Source organism: Clarias gariepinus, chromosome 15 (genome assembly GCF_024256425.1).
Source record: "Clarias gariepinus isolate MV-2021 ecotype Netherlands chromosome 15, CGAR_prim_01v2, whole genome shotgun sequence".
NCBI classification, from domain to species: Eukaryota; Metazoa; Chordata; class Actinopteri; order Siluriformes; family Clariidae; genus Clarias; species Clarias gariepinus.
Genome location: NC_071114.1, coordinates 13,903,801 through 13,915,887, shown reverse-complemented (window position 1 = coordinate 13,915,887; position 12,087 = coordinate 13,903,801).

Sequence of the window (12,087 nt, the reverse complement as noted above, 5' to 3'; positions counted from 1 at the left end):
ATTAGTCAGATCCTGAATAACTTTCTGTATCAGCAATTTCTTTGTCTTTAGTTCACAAAAGAGAAGCCGTTTGTGATGATAAGAACAACTTGATTTGTGTATGTTCTACAACATTTAAGCATACACTAATTATACACTGACTAACTTTTTACCACTGGAAAATAACTGTCTTTTAAAGGAATAAAACACTTTGGGATGATAACAGTAACACTGCCTTGTGTTTTTCATGATTTTTCATTGCTCATAATTTTCTAATAACATTCTTGACAGTTTTAGGGAAACCTTTTTGATTTTTAAAGATTATTATGTCTTTTGATCCACTGTTTTTATTGATTGACTTTCATGTCTTTTTACTGGACAGTCTGAGGAGGAAGCTGCAGTTTCTAATTAAAATCCAGAACTGTCTAAACCTTGTTTAAGAACCTATGTTTATTCCACTTTACAGACTAGTACACAATAGGAGTAGGAGGAGTTTGGGGGAGTTTTTAGGTGATGGTATGTATTAGTACACGCGGGTCTGTTCAAGTTTGTTAATAATTAATACAAACCAAAGGAGCAAACATTTGCAACTCCTACTACTGAAAATATTAACTAACAATTCTATAGCTACCCATGACCCAGTATGCCACTAATAAGGGTGACAGGACGGCATGGCGGCGCAGTGGTTAATCTTGCCTCCGCACAGCTCCAGGGCCCCAGATGTAATCCTATGTTTGGGTTACTGTCTGTGTGCATGTTATCCCTGTGTCTTGGTTACTTCCCAGCTATGAAAAACATGCCTTTGCTAGACTGTCTACACCACAGGTGTAAAATCTTTCCCAGAAAGAGCTGTTGCATGTGTGTGTGCAGGCTTTCATCCCATCCAAGCAGAAGCCACACCTGATTTCACCTGGCTTTCAATAGACTATCAGGTGTGGGTTCTGCTTGGTTGCATTGAATTCATGTTCACTCTCACTCTTACTCATTCACTATAGTGTTTATCCTACAGTATAAAGGGTCACAGGAAACCTGGAGCCTATCCCAGGGGACTCATTCACAAGTAACTGTAATTACAAGCCATCAAAGAAAAACTGCCTGCATCAGCCAAGTCAAAGGACATCTTCATGATCAGTCATCACATACAGGGCCATCTTCATCACCAAGCCATAACGATGACAGCTCTAAGCAGAAGCAGGGCACCAGGATGTGTCAGACAGGTTGAGAGGAAAGATGGGGTCAGCATAGCTGGAAACTTAGTGCCATGTGCAGCATGAGAGAGAGAGAGAACAGTTAGGTATACTATATCACATGATATATAAGACCATATATTTGTTGTAAGCAAAGTGTAACAGAGACTCCAACAGGACTAATAATGACAAAGGGAAAGCCAGAAGGACAGCATCAAACCATAGCAACTCACCATGAAACTCTACATCCATGAGTCCCCCAGATCTACACCTTTGCCTAAGACAATGCTACTGTATTAGCAAAATGCTTGGCTAAATAAATAAGCTTTCGGTCTAGACATAAATACTGAGATAATGTCTCAAAGGCTATTCCTTAAATTTCGCAATAAGAAATAATGCCGTTATTGCAGTACAGTTACTAATGAACAGTCACTACTCTTGGACACAAAATGTAAAAAAAATTATAAATAAATGCTTTACGTGTCCACACACATGGTCACAATGTCATGATACAGTCCACACGCACACAGATGTTAACTATACAAGTGATGCACACACACTGAGACTGAGCATGGGTGAAGATTACCCATAATCCCGCAGCACAAGAGTGAGAAAAACCATTGGCTCAGCAGAAACACTCGGCAGACACAGCGCATGCATACTACTTTTATGTCAAGACCCTGTTCATTTATCAAGTTAAAATTTACACTGTGAATCCACAGTGACCTTGACCAGGACAAAACAGTTCCCGAAAAGAAGATAAATGAATAAATAAAGTTAATGTAGTTTGGAATATAGCCATAAACTTGTACACAATTGTATTTTTTAAGTGGTCAGTACTCTTAATTAACCTGACGTTAAGGGTAACCGAATTCAGCATGTGTGCTTAGTTATAGGTTATAGGTTATTTTCATTGTTAATAAAGTTAATTACAAATGTTAATAAATTGGATAATTTTCATACTAGACTTTCAATATCATACTATCTAATGTAAAAGGGCTTGACCTAAATGTTAACCTTATGGTTTTTATGGGTGCAGAGAGTAAGTGTACTTACTGTATGATTCATTACATCATGTAACATTTCACTGACCAGCTGATTACTAAAGCTCTTTGAATAATTTTTTGTCTCTTCTTTAAAAAAAGGGGGGAAAAACATTAACATACAGTTAATATGAAATTTGTTTAAACCTTCAATAAATTTAAATTAAACCATTAACAAATGCCCTAACTTTAAATAAAAATGACTTTGAATAATGGTTATGAGGTGTGCTGACTTATAGCACCAGTATCCTTATCACATTACTGATTAGATATAGACCATAAGACTTTTTTTGACATCTTCAGTAACCTGAGCTCTCACTTGTGTACTAACTAGACTACCTCATGTAAACCTTTCATTGCCAGATTGTGATGTTGAACTACTAGAATTTGTAGCATAACTTAACTTAATTATTTTTACTTAAATGATCAATTTTACTCTTTTTCAAGTAACCTTCATTCATAAGTTACTGTGGTATTCATATAAAGCAGATGCTAGAAACTGTGAAAAGTGTGTTTCTACCATTTCAGGCTTGAGATGTGTATGTTTCATCTTGAACATGAATGTCTGCCAGAAATTGTTATTGTCTACTAAAAGGCACCAGATATAAGCTGCTTTATATGTATATATTTTTGACCCTGTATGTTGACTCACCTGTTTCATTGTGCACCAAATTCTTGTGGTCTTCATTTTCATGATTCTTTTCATGATCACTTGGATTTTTTTGTTTAGTGATTGATTTTCTACAATCTACAGCAATACAGGGGCTCTCATGAGGACCATGCCAGGAAGGCAAGACCAAAACTTACCCCTGCTACAAAGAAGTTCATTCAGAAGTTAATTTTTAGCCTGTCAAAAATCACCAATTAACAGCACCTCTGATTAATGCCGTTATGAAGGTTTTACAGATCATGAATAACAGATTCATCTCAACATTAACTGTTCAAATGAGATTATTGCATATTTTAAATGCCTTTAGCATTGCTTTACAATGTAGAAATAAGTACAAATCAGGAACGACCATGAAGTTAGAAAGCCATCTCAAACTTTTGAGCCGTAGTGTATATATTAGAGAGTAGATATATTTTAGGTATATTATTATTATTATTGTGTTCATAAAGAGTGTATGTTCACCTATGACTGCAACTGTAAATTCAGCTAGCTAATTATTCTACCTTTACCTTTGGCTAACCTTTGCTTTTAGTAATTAGTGTAATACATGTGGTTTTAAAGTTCTGCTTGCAAGTTTTCCTCCTAGAATTCAAGAATGGTCAGTCGTCAGCTAGCTATAGCCACAAACAAACTCACACACCCTGTTAAACCATTTAGTTCCACATTTAGAATAGTGTAATTTACAGTTGTTTCATCAGTATTTACATTACGACATATTATTCTAGATGTTATATTCATCTAAAATTATATTTATGCTATTCGGACAGACGCTAGGTTGCTTTGTTTAAATGCGTTTTCTAATTAGTTGTAATGATTAAGTATGTCCACTAGGAGGCAGCAGTCTATTATAATAGCGACATGGCCCCACATTGGCGGCCCACATTATCTAGGCCAAAACTACAGAATGTAGAGCAATTCTAGTCTTTCTTCTGTTATTAGATTGTGTGTATATAAATTTCTATAGGTACATAATTCATGTGCATATGTATGTTTTTTTATGCATATTATGCAATGTCTCAGCCAGAAACATTTGGAACAAGAATATTGTAGGTAGATAATTTGGTTATTCTGTAAAGCATGGGATTAGTGTAGTAAATGTTCATGTGAACCAAGCATTATTCTTCACCGGCTTCCCACGGCAGTAAAGCCAGATTCATGGTAGCAGGAGTATAATAAGAATCTAAGTAGAGGAAAAGCAGCACACGGTGGGATGATTTATGCTGTTAAGTCAATGCACAGTACATCATCCATGTGTGATTTAAAATGACAATGGAAGCCAAACAGACTGTTTGCATGCTTATGCACAACTCATAGACACCTACTCACACTTATTTTTTTTTCTTAAAACACACTTTTTCACAAACTTTCCCTTGTTTATTCGCACTTACATATGTATGGTGGGGCCTCATGGGGTACGACAGCAGGCCTCACTGTAGCGGCTAGCAGCCTGTAACACCTGCAACAGATTAGTGCTTCTAATGGTGGGCAATAAATTCCCTCCCCCTCTCACCAAATCATGACGGCATAACAGAGTTTTATCTATCTATCTATCTATCTATCTATCTATCTATCTATCTATCTATCTATCTATCCATCCATCCATCCATCCATCCATCTGTCTGACTGCCAGTCAATGCTATTTAAATCAGTTAATTTTGCTTTATTGCCTAGCAATTATAGTATTGTTAAAGCCCTAAAAAGATTTTTTTTTTATACATACAGTCATTGTCTCAGTGTTTATGTATGTGCTTTTTTTCTCTGTGAACCTCTATCTGTTCCTTGATCTGTCTTTTTATTAGTATGAGCTGATTGGTCTCCTCTCAGACCATGTCACTATGGGATACTGGTATTCTAGCTCAGTTCAGCATTATTTACAACACAACTGCAGTTAATCTGTAGTTCACTTATTCTATATCTGCTCTTCAGGTTGGCCTGGACAGTGCAGGTTTCCCACTTCTAAAGAAGCAGCTGGTAAAACACTTCTAAGGTTAAACCCCCATGAATCTCCTGCGAGACAGGGAGGAAGAGAGGAGCTGCTAGCAAAGGCAATGCTATGGCTCATCCATCACTGTCTCTGCTGTAAATGCATGTCACTGTGGGCCCTGCTCATGCATCTTTTTCCCATGTGACCCTGAACACTGTAATCTACCTGCACTGAAGTCCATGTCTCATCTTATTCAGATTATTATTATTATTTATTTATTTTTTTTTTTTTTTTTTTGGGGGGGGTAAGGTGTAATTCTGCTTCAGAGATTATTGCATATAAAATGTTAAAAAAAATTAACATGATGTAATCTAGGTTGCACAAGTTTGGAATATTGTCTAGTTCTTATATGATGATTTTAAAGTTTGTTCTGTTTGAAATATTGATTTATATAAATATGTATTGAGTATATATATGTGATATTGCATTGATAAATCGCTTTAGAATATCAGATCATTTTCAGGTTTACTGGTTTGGATCTCAAACGATGGTAAATGGAAGCTAGTGTGGTATGTAGGGCGATCAGGGATTAGACAGGGATTTGGGATTCAGCCTTGTGTTAGTTAGTTAACTTTGTAGATCACATTAGCTAGAAATAAAATTATGAGAAAATAGGACAGTTCATAGGCAACTCGAAATGACTTAGAAGCAATTATTAGGCAGATTAAGTGTTGTTTCAGATGGTATAACATCATCAGATGTGTTTTCTTGCTGACCATGCTGTGACTGATATTAAATGTGGGTTAAATGTGACCGTTGCTTTCTACTTTTACCAATACTGCTGACCATCATGACCTATTTCCATCCATGCTGATGACCATTGTTATCACACCTGTGACACATATAGTTAAACGTCCCAGTGTTGTTATTCTCTTTATAAAAAACTTATTTTATTTGTCACTTACACATCCATGCGCAGTATGATATGCAGTGAAATGCTTATACAAAAAAAAAATATATACTAAATAATAATATACAAAAAAGCCATGACAGAATAGAAAGATATAAAGATTTCACAAGAGAATACATTGCAACTAAAGATAATAAAATAAAAAAAATCTTATATTAAAAAAAAATTAAAATTATAAAATTTGGGATTAAATTTATAAATCTATAAATGAACAGATCTTTACTCCTGAACCTGTATGTTTGGTTCACTTGTGAAAAGGATTAACTATAGCTTCGCAGGTACATACATCAAATTCAATAGTATTAGGGCTTACTCACTTTGCGCTTGAAGTTGTCATTGTATTGGCCTCACACCTCTCGGGTTGGGGGTTAAAATGTATATGGAAGATGGGCAGGGGATAGGTTGCAATTTTTCCCTGTGTTTTCTCTGGGACTCTGCTTTCCCCCAAAGTATAAAGAACTGTGGAATTGTTTCCTGATTGCCTACTGTATATTGAATGATGTTAGTGTATGTGCTTGGGCCATCCAATGGGTTGTCCCTCCCCCCATCCAGGGTGCACCCTACCTTGGGCCCTGAGATAGGCCTCAGGCCCCGCGCAACCCTAGACAGGATTAGCAGTAGAGATGATGGATGATGGATGAATGGATGTGCCATTGTAAAAACTACTAGTAGGAAGACTTCTAATAATAAACATTTTTAATCAAAAACAAATCTTTTAAAAATAAATATTAGTTTAAGTTGATTATATTTAAGATAGTCGTACTTCGTACGCTCTCAGGTACAAATGACAAAATTTTCTTTTTTTTCTCTCTTTTTTACATTTACTATTTGGGGTATCCATATACCATTAATGCTCATTAAAGAAACTGTTCTACTTGTAAAATAATTTTGAACAGAGGTCCACTGTATTCAGACTGCAGCAGGAGCATGCTTCACATCAGCACTGAAAGAGAGGGTAAGGAGATGTAAAGGAATGAGGGTGGAGGCTTGTCTCCTCCCCTTCTCTCTCTCTTTCTGTCTCTCTGTCCCCCCCCATGATGCTATTCAGAAAGTGGACAATGGTTGACACCTGTGTCCTGTCAGAGTGAACACTGTTATTGTTTATGTGCTTAGCAGAGGGGAGGAAGAAGGCCAGAGGTGCTGTGAAGCAGGCCAAAGCCATGCCCCCATTCCCTCTCTCTTTCTTTTTCTATTTTCCTCTTTTTTTCTCTCTCCCTCCCACTTTCTATTTAAGTTTCATCGCCTGTGTCTGAATTCAAGCCAAGGGTGAATCTTATTTAAAGCCATCCTTCTGCTATTCTGTCATCTTGTCAGGTTGTTGTTGTTGTTTTATCACCAAAGAATTCCAGGCTTGTGAAAGTCACAATGTTATCGAAAGATGGTTTTGCTAAATATTACCTCAATTTGTGATTTGTAATGATTGTAATAAATTATCATTTGTGTCAATTCAAGGCCTTTATTTTATGTGCAAAAATCATACAGAAATTTTTAATTATACATTACATGTTAAACACTAAATGATTCTTAATTACCATGGAAAGTGGTTACAAAGCATGTAAATGAAAAACGCAGACCATAATTTTATCATAATGTTATTATGGTTTTAAGATTTTAGGTGGAAAACATCAAAGTAAAAAGTAATAAAAAACTACTTGAATTATAAGATAAAATCTATTTAAAAAAATACAGTATTAATTAAGTCTCGGATTATTATTTTGCCATTGCGGTATGTTGTGTTTCATTCAATAAAATAGAATGCATTTTTTTAGCTTCATCGGTTCTCTTTGCCTTTTGCTGTTCCGTGCAGGATAAGAGTGCATTGGTTGCAGGGTGGGGGTTGGATGAATTCTTCATTCTCTCTCTTTTTCCTCCTATTTCTTCCTCCATAGAACAGTGAAAGACCAATTAACAAAGGATAAGAAGTGAACCGTAAATAGCCTCAACAAGGCCCAACAAGAACAAGAGCTCTCTCTCTCTCTCTCTCTCTCTCTCTCTTTCTCTCTTTCTCTCCCACACACACTTTCTCCCTGCCTCTCTGCTCTCCACCTTGCACAAAGAGAAGGCTCTGAGCTTACAAAGTGCCAATTAACACTGAATGTTTGCCCCTCGCACCTCCCTCCTGGAGCCGCTGACAGCAATAGTGTTTGGGTTAATACCAAAAGCCCGCAAAGAATTATAAATCTCCTCCTTCAGCCCCATCTCTCCCTCCCTCCCTCCCTTTCTCATTCGTTCTCTCTCCTCCGCAATCCCTTTATTTTGTTTCCAATGGAGTGGTTTTACAGTTCAGTGCACGTTCAAAGAGTGATATAAAATGACTTTACAAAGAATTTTCATTTGGAGAGAAGCAGAGGCTTGCACCAGGTAGGGTGGGGCAGTGACATGAAGAAAGAGAGATAAAGCTTGGTGCAGATGGAAAAGTGATGCTTCTCTTAGTTTAGTACTACCTCTTTTGTGTTTTTCTTTTGCCTTTGCTTTTCTATATGTGGTTGTTTGAGCATTTTTTACTACCTAATTAAATAACATTCTGTTTTCCAGATTAAGGCAGGACATAACAGGTAGAAGTAGTCACATTAATCTTTCTACAGGTTGTATTAAGGAAATGACATCTATAGCATGTATTCTTTCTGTAACATGTAGTAACCAAAGTATCTGTTTGGGTCAAGTGTTGACCAATGCATTATATACAAACTTATATTGATAAGGTACTTAATGAAGCCATATTAATTAAAGCTTGAAGCTTCACCCACCAGATGCAATCACCTCAAAAGTCTCTTTCCTATGGTGTGCATTAAGGTAATGTTCTGCATGCTTTCCTATCCCTGTTGATAAAATATTGAATTTAAATGTTAATATTTCTTTTAAATTTGTTGTTGGATTTATTTTAATTTTTTTTTTTTTTGCTTAAGGAAAAATAAAAACATTCTTATAACAATGTTAAACATGAAAGAAATTATGTTTCAGTTTTTTTTCTTTAAGAGTCTTCCTCCTGAGAAATTTAACTAAAATATTTCATTCAAATATATGTATGTGAAAACTATATTTGGGGGTTATTAAGTGTGCAAATTTAAAGCAGATGTAATTAAGCAAAGCCCTTTTCTCTCAAACAAGTGTGAGTTACTATAATATCTTGTTAGTATTTACCTCAATCAATCAGGCTTTAAACATTAATTTTGATATCTACTGTTTTTTTTAAAGACCCAATTCACCTGTAGTGCCTAAATATTTTATAGGTCCTAGTCATACCTGTCCTACAATTCACCCCTCTTCTAACTTTTGATATATTCTTGCCTCCAGCATAAAAATACCAACCTTAAAACCCATGAAGCCAAACCCTAAAGTGTGTTGTCCCCTGAAGAGGCTCTACTGAGTGTGAGACTCTGGTCTGAGTCGATCATCAAAGGGCCAGCAGTGACACGCTTGTTTTTGCTCCCCAGTGAGCACCTATAAATCAGTCTGCTGAATAAAGCGAAAAGGCGACAGACGGTGAAACGGGTTAACCCTCAGAGAGACACACACCTCCTCACCCCAAACACTTGCTTCCATCTGAGGAATCTCCACAAGCCAAGAGCTGCCCCAGGATCAATTATAACCATAAAAATCACAAACCAATATGCCTGAGATCCAACCTTATTGCTCCAACCATATGGGTAAAGCTACAGAGACAACAAGCTTTATGTCTAAAGATAGATCTGGAAAAATTCCAAGGCATTCCAATCAATTTACACTAACTAAAGTCATGACATCTGGATCTGAGATGAGTTTTCTGAAGATATAAAAGAGATGCATAGCAGTTTATTGAATGCCAGACGTTGTGGTTTGCTTCTGTAGACTGGAACTTCCTTCCTTTGTTTTTGAGGATGAAGCCCCAAAACCAGATGAGAAATGCTTTTCTGTCTGGAGTCTGAGGTGTCTTTGGTAGTTTTAGCCCCGTGAGAGAGAGAAAGCGAGAGAGAGAGAAAGAGAGAGAGAGAGAGAGAGAGAGAGAGAGGCTGATCGAAGTCATACTGCCTGTAATTCATGAAGTTTGTGTAGTACAGAAGTTCAGGGGTGAACCATGAGTCAGCTGGCGGGCAGCACATGCTGGAGAGGGTCACCTATTTTCTTCACTGTTGTATTTCTTTATCCTTCTTTTTACATCCTTAATTGATCTCATCATTTTAAAATACTAATAACAATTAATTTAAAAAAGATTTTGATTGTAATTAAGTTTAGAGATTACTTCTTGTGTCTGTTAATAATCAAAATTCCATATTTTCCATATTTTCAACATTATACCACAGAAACTGCATATTTAATGAAATGAAAAGGCACTAAAAATAATGAAAGTGAAAAACATCTAAGTACCTATGGAAAAAAAAAGTAAGTATGTCAATCTGTACACACTCTGGCATAAAGCGAATAACACATTTCACAACATGCTTTTAGAAAAACAATCAACTTAACAATAACTCCACTTAAATACATTATCGGTCTTTGTCTATTTTCCTATTTATCCCCATTATGTTACATTCTGTACATACCACAAAAATGTATGCACTATTTCTCTAAGCCTACAATATGAACAGATATGCTGTAAGTTTTATGAGTTCCATTATAATCCATTCTAATCCTACCTGCCTGAGGTTGGGGTCTTCAGCAACTTGACTTCCCCAACGGCAATGACCGCTGGTGCAAAGTCATAGTTCATAGTAGTCCAGCAGTATTAGCAAAGTTGGTTTGAAGGAATGAATATATAGATATACTATGTATATCTGTATATATATCTGTCAACATACAATTTGTTGTTCCTGGCTGTGTGAATGTAAATGTTGCAAAACAGGGAAAAAATGCATTAGCATGCTGCCAAATTCCCCTCGTGTGAATGTACACGGCAATCACCCAGTCAACCCAATAATCTACACACCAATCAACAGTAGGAACTGCTATATAGTGGGATTTACCACTTAGAGTATATTAATCAGTACGTTTGTATTAAACCCAGCCATTTTGTATTCCTGTCTATCTGATGGTGGTAAAATTGCCCTGTTTGGGAGGAGCAAAGGCTGAGATTGAATGTCACATCACACGGTCTCAGTGGAAGTGATTGCATCTCAGATTCTTCATCTGGGAGTGATTGCTTAGAAAGACGAGTCTCAAGGCAGATGAAGATGACAGAGTGAAAAGCAATTGCACGGAATTTGCCAATCCGCTATCTTTATTCACATCATGTTTTTGTGGCCCTTGACCTACTGTGTTCATGCATTCATGCATGCTTCTTCCCAAACTCACACACAACACAGTTTTCCATATTTTATCTCACCATCTTTTATAAAAGAAAAAACCTACTGCATGTTTTACTCAGGAGATCTATTAATAATGTGTTCCTGCTGGAACTATTTAATAATAAGCAGGAAGCCCTAACAGAAAATACAATAAATATGTGATTATGTGAATGATCAACAGTGCACTTCACATAAACACATGTGATACAGCATGTAAACAATATGTGTGAACAATTGTGAAAAAGAACTATTGATGTAAAAAAAAATGTAACCACATACCCTAAAAAATACATTAAAAGGATTATCTTTGTAAAAGTTTAAAAGAAGAAAAAAAGAAAATAATATATTGTTAAAAAGGTTAGATAAACTTGAATGTAAATTTGCAAATTCTAAATGCAAGCTAGACAGATCCAGACAGCCGGTATCATAGACATATACTGTGCATAGATGTTTTCAGAAACAGTGAAATAAAGCATTAGAAATATTAAAAAGCAGTAGGAAGTAAATAAATACTTGTTGTGACAGACATACAAACTTTGTTTTATATTTTAATGTAATTACTGGTAAATTCTAGCTGCACTGATTATTATAAATGTTGATTGTTTTTCAGGACCTGTGGCACTGACAGCTTTGATCAAGTGCAATACAGATCAGATATTATAGAGTTATAGATAGAGTCCAGCATTGTTGAGATATGATATATCACACACACACACACACACACACACACACACACACACACACACACATATATATATATATATATATATATATATATATATATATATATATATATATATATATATATATATAATACTATTGTTAATATTTTAATATTAAGTTAATATAATATAAATCATACTATTTTTCTTTTTTTTTAAGTTTGTATAAAACTTTTTGGCTGACTCTGTACACAATGGTGGCTATAGTAACAATTCCTTCACCATGTATTTAGTTTATTAAAAACAATGTAGAAAGACATGTTGGAGCACATGCTATACAAGTCCAAGTGAGGGAATTATTAATGAAAGTGGCATTCAGTCCTAGTAACAA